Source organism: Embiotoca jacksoni, unplaced genomic scaffold (assembly GCF_022577435.1).
Source record: "Embiotoca jacksoni isolate LCO1_2020_lvr unplaced genomic scaffold, fEmbJac1.0.p SCAF_6, whole genome shotgun sequence".
Lineage (NCBI taxonomy): Eukaryota > Metazoa > Chordata > Actinopteri > Embiotocidae > Embiotoca > Embiotoca jacksoni.
The window spans coordinates 12607951-12614076 of record NW_027185414.1 but is presented as its reverse complement, the minus strand read 5'-3'; positions in this window follow the sequence as shown (position 1 = coordinate 12614076).

The window sequence follows — 6126 nt, the reverse complement described above, 5'->3', positions numbered from 1 at the left end:
GGACATTTTTCAGAGATTCAACTATTCACTCAAATGGTCAAACTCATTGTATAATTCCTTTTCATTATTATCTATTTACCTCACCACCTACAATACCACTCAATCTAGCTTTCTTTTGGTTACCACATTGAGAAAGTACATGTACATTAAAGTGCTTTTTTAGTTTTATTATTCCCACTGCAGTGCTACTTAGTCTTTGAATTCCCAGAACACACACAGATGTTAAATGTTTGGAGGTCAGAGTCTTGCATTATGGTTTGTAAATCTGAACAAACCCCAGTCCAGCCCAGGTCAAAAGCAACTATTATCCTAAATAATAATCCATAGAGATAAAGAGAGATTAAGAGAAAGAGAGAAATTTGAACCTCACAGGAAATATATGTACACCCTACAACCAGATTATCAACTGATATTTCTTATGAATCTTTTCTGAATAAAAATACATAGTTTGATATTTTTTTAAAGGGCTGTATAAACTTGCCAAGTACTGAAAATAGTTATTTTCTATTGAGAGGATAAAAACATATTTTGGGGAACTTTGAAAAAAAATCCTAAAACAATACAACAAAGTCAATGAAAATGTTTCAGTTTTTACTTTTTCCATTTTCAACATTGTACATCTGTTGTTATTGTACAATTCCAGTATTTTTAGGCAAATAAGATGTTAGAAGTATATAATGTACTACAGTTTGTTAAATGCTGTCAAAAAGTGATTCAAATTTTTGTATTTGATAGTCTGGTATTTTGTACTGTCTCTATTAGATTCTATTCTAATGTGTGTAATTTCGTTTTTGTAAATGTATCACTTTCTGCGAGATCCGTCAATTGAGATCAGGAAATGTTCTCTTTTTTTTAACCTCTCACTGTTCCCTTGTTTCTTCTTGTTTCTCTAACTTAATTAGTTAGCAGCTATCCAGTTGTGAATTAAGAGGATTAAGAATTTTAATCCAAATGTTCAATCCACTGTATATTTTCTTAACATTACTTGCAGAAATATTAATATAGACATCAAGGAATCATAGAAGCCCAAAGTCATTTAAGTAATTTATTCATATCATGCCATTCAATGAGACCTGTCCGAGGCTATTATTCCTATAGACCACAGAGATTAATGAATAAAAGTGTGTTTTCAAAATGTGCACTTGCATTTTCCCTAATGATACAATAAAATCCGTTTAGACACAGACTTTCTCATACTGTTTTCAGATGGTGCATAAACATCATCATGTTTGAAGTGAGTGGCTCCATCAGTTGATGCTTTAATTTTCATACTGCACCTCCTTATAGTTTTCTAAAACATAAACAGTAAACCTTAAATGGCCTTACAAACCCCGTGTACAGACGGAATGCAAACCAGACACACTACAAAGCCAACCCCATATATGTGCTTCTGTCGATGCTGCACTGAAATTTTCCACTGAAGTGAAATGACTGAACACAATGTAAACGTTACAGTAAAACATGCATGCCTGAATGCAGGATACTGAAATATGCAAGTTGAGGGGACACACATCTGGAATGATAAAACCTTCTTTAGCATAATATTCACACAATGCAGAATGTGTCTTGACAATTTATTCATTTTTAGAGGATGGTCATCTTAGATTTCAAAGTAAATCTTCAGCGAGCTGCATAAACATGTATTATGTTACATATGAGATATGGATTCTTACAGTATTATTATGTTGTAAAACAAATCAGCCAGTGTAAATATTGTATGTGTCCACAGTCTCCATTTCTCAAAAGTAATTAGACAGCACCATAATTAGACCTGCAAACCACAATATGGCACTGAAATACGAAACATTAGTGTGAATAACATGACACTCAAAAATCTCATCAAAATGTGAAATGCCTCTATTACAAATACAATTTGCAGTTAATAGTTAATCACATTTTTGAAAATTGACCTTGAACCTCTGCTCATTTAATCTCATTTTGAATCATTACTTATGTACAAAACATCTTATTACAGGCTTTTAAAAAGGCTGATAGTTGGGACTTTAGCTTTTCCACTTACACTTCTGCATAATTGAATTAATAAAGGATATTCAGCTCTGTGATATCTTTGTTTTACTTTATTAGATTCTATTTTAGTCAAGCATTCTCCTTGTTTTTCGTTGAAAATACATAGAATTAACAGAAGCACTTACACTTGCATTAACAGTGCGAGTCCAATCTCTCTAGCATTAACAGCTTTACTAAAGACACAGAGCTGTAGCTCAGAAATAATTGTGTTGTATGCCATGAGGAGTGTGACATTCTAGAGGTTGGACTCAGCACCTCAAAGCCTTTAAACCATTTAATAAAAAAAATTGATAGATTTCTTTCTGGACTGGGAGATCTTATTGTGGGGTCTCAGCGAAGTTGTGGTTCAGATGGTAGAACAGGTTGGCAATTCAATTCCCGTTTTCTCACATGTCAAAGTGTCCTTGGCTAACACTTACTCCTGATGGCAAGCAAGCACCAGTTCCATTAGTGTGTGAATGGGAAAAAGTGTGAAGCGCCATATAAGTGCAGACCATTTACCATTTATTCTCAAATAAGAGTTAAAGAAAATATAACACTGACCACCAGATGGAAGCATCTGATGTTGTAGTTTTCTAGCCAGTCTGATATTGGTCCAGGACCCTGAACAAAATCACTGTATCCCTCATCCTCATTTCATGTAATCACTCTCTTGTAAGGTAGCAAGTATGTCCTGGTTTCTCTAGCTACCTCCCTGTGACAACAAGAGTTCAGGAAGTTACCGAGGTTGTATCAAATACTGTAGATATAATTCTAAACAGCCAACTTTTTCAAATTTGCTTTTGCTGTGGAAAGAACCATTCCTGTCTAACCTATTGCCCAATGGTCGACTGCAATTAAAATGTAACTAGTCTTTGGGCTTTCCTCTATCAACCCTCAAAGTATGGTTAGGAAAGGCTGTATGAAATAGCTACACATACGTATTGAACTTTTACGCTATGATTGATTGGCCTGTTTAAAGACCATTGCAGAAGTCCATCCATGATGAGAAAAAGTAGAACATTTAAAAAAAAAAAAAAATTTTACCACCACCTTGATGTTTTTGGCGATGGCACTGAGTTATGGTTTGATAAACGATTGCAGGTTTTCTGGACGGATACCAGAAATCTCAGTTTTATCAGAATATGACTGCAGAACAATTTCAGACATGAAGTCCTTCACATTTGCTTGAGTTCGATGGCCTCAGAAGTTGAGTTATGACTCAATATCACTCCAGTATCTCAGAAGAGGCTTGACTGTGAAAATAGTGGTATTTAAAAATTGAGAATCAGTCTGGCAACAACCACACAAACCTAATTAAAAAATGCACCATTGCTAATAGTTATGGCATTTAAGAGACATATGGGCCTTTTAGCTGTTAGACTTTTTAGCTATGTAAAGCAAATGTCAGACATAATTATTTCACCAGTTAAGACACTCTGTGAAAAGAGCACTCCGCCTCTCCCTGTTGCCATCAGCCTGGCTGGATCACAGCCTACCAGAAATGTGTCATACACAGCACCAGCTAACAAGACCATAACAAGCAACCCACACACCTCTGTGTCTGCAGTGACAACCCACACCCACTCTCTTTTTTTCTGTATTTTAAATGATACTTCATCATGATATACACACACACAGGGGGAGTTATAATCAGGGCAAGGTCACAGTTATTAACCAGATGGCAGCAGCTGAAGATAAGCCAATATGAAGGCACTAGGAGACCCTCAACCTTTACACTGAGGATACCTGCATTATTCATCTGGAGCCACACAACATTAATCCATCCATCAATAGCAGTCTTCATGGGAATGTGGGTGAGATCATTTATCTGTGACAGTGACATATGAACTAGTTCAGTGGTCAAGTAGGCATTTAAACTCATTTTGAATATCTCGCCTGTTTAATATGACACACATGATTTGTCAAACATCTGGAATACAACCATAGTGTCACATTAAAAGTAATAGTTTTTTAATGTGGCTGTCAATGAGGAGCAACATCGTGGTGTTGCCAGTTGTGTTGGCAGCTGTAGTTTGATGGCAAGGGTGACACTATTACAATACTTAGTTATTTTTTGGAAAAAAAAATTTTAATAATCTTTCATGCAAAGTTAAAAGCATTGAATTGTAATTAAAAAAAAAATTATTAGAAGAACAGAAGTCTTGGTCTCTTGAGAAATAAGCACATGATATTGTTATATACAGTTGTACCTAATTGATAGCTTGATACAGTAAATTAACCTTAACAAACCATTTAAGTGTTTAGAGTTTCTTTCAAATGACTCAAGAAATCCTTTCAATTGTTTTAATTATGTGGATATAACAAGTTTTGGTACATTCTGTTCAAGTTTACAATAAATTGAACATGAAGAAGCATTTGATGAAATCGGACATAACTTATTTAACATTTGTGAAACACAGGACAATAACAGTTTCATTTATCTGCCAAAGCATGTACTTAAGATGACATGAAGCACTTTGGTGTTACAAGATAAACATTGTTCTTTATAGCCCTACTTTCATTTTAACAGAGACAATTGATTAACATGTATGCCCCCAATAATAATAATGGTAATAGGTTTTGAATATATAAAATAGTCTGTTAAAAACCTGGAAAGGGTCCATCCATGCCTTCGTTTCACAATGTTTGGACTGCTGTCACACGTTCTATTCTGGGATCGGTCGCAGTGTGTCTGTTTGATTTTGTTGAATTGAGCAGCACATTTTTTAACACTTGATAAAAAGAGACCACACCTGTTTTTACCTAACGTCTTATCAATCAGTAGTTTGGCCACATCATGCATTACTAACTTCCTACAAGCTGTGATACTCATGCACATGAGTCTGTCATTAAGTCACTGCTTTTCATTTCATAATGCATTTCTTACACATGCTTTGAAGGAAGATTGACCTCATCAAGTGAAGATCCCCAAACTTTAGAAGAACACACTTTGCCCAATAAGCATTTTCAGTTTTTTCATTAAGTTAGTTTCTTTTCAACACATTTTCTTTTTTGACATGCTCTCCTTGGTTCCTCTCCATTCCGCTTAGTAGTATTTCACTGTTCTTGAATTATTTTAGTTACCAAGACAATACAAATGCAACACTGCAAAATCTCCCTCTGAATTGGTCTCAACGAATCACAATGTCCACAATTCCAAAGCATAAAAGTCATTTTTTTATATGGGTGTAATATGTTATATAAGAAAGGCAATGGAAATGGCAAGTGGCTTATAGTATTTTCATGTCCCTTCTGGTTGTTATGAAAATTAAATTGTTCATGCCTTTCTCAGCTTTGATTTCTCCATTAAAATTGCACTCACTATGGAGCCTGAAGGGCGTGGTCCATGTGTGTAATAATATATAAAATAATTTGTTTGCCGTCAGAACATTTTATTGGAACTTCCCCTCACTGCCAGGGCTGGCCACTCACCAACACAAAGAGTAAAGAAAACAACAGAAGCCTAACTGAAACAGCACTATAAGCACAGTAAAGAGAAATGCTGGCTGAAAGCCATTTCAGCAAATTAAAAGAGAAAGAAGCATGAGGGGGACACACTAGAAACTTCTAATTATGTTCTAAATTCCAACTCACCCAGTGAGCCAGACAACTTCCTGGGTGCAATTTACCACAGTTTAAAACTCGCCAGTAAGTTACCAAAATATGAGCAACCCATTTGAGCACTTACAATCCAGTCCATATTCCAAAATTAAATAAACTGCTCACTGCAAAGGGAACAATGGCAAATATGTTTTGTGATAATGTTGTATTTTCATAAACTGCTTTATTGCAATTTTGGCAAATGTTCATTTCAGAGCTGTGTCTTCAGGCATTTATAATCTGCTTACAAGCTGTCTGTTTCAGAAATCCAATTGGCTTCTATGGATTGCACTTCTAATACACTAATCTTAAACTGGAGTAAAACTGACAAGCTCTAAAACGAATGATAAGCTTCTTGAGACATAATTGTTTTCTAAATCTGTTTTAATTTTTATTTCAATATAACATTTTTGTTTTGTAGAACTGGTGAAGTGTGTTTTTTAACCTTATATGTCCTGAAATTAAGTAAAGCAAACAAACAAACAAAGAAAAAAAATCAACAACCCCAACATATAT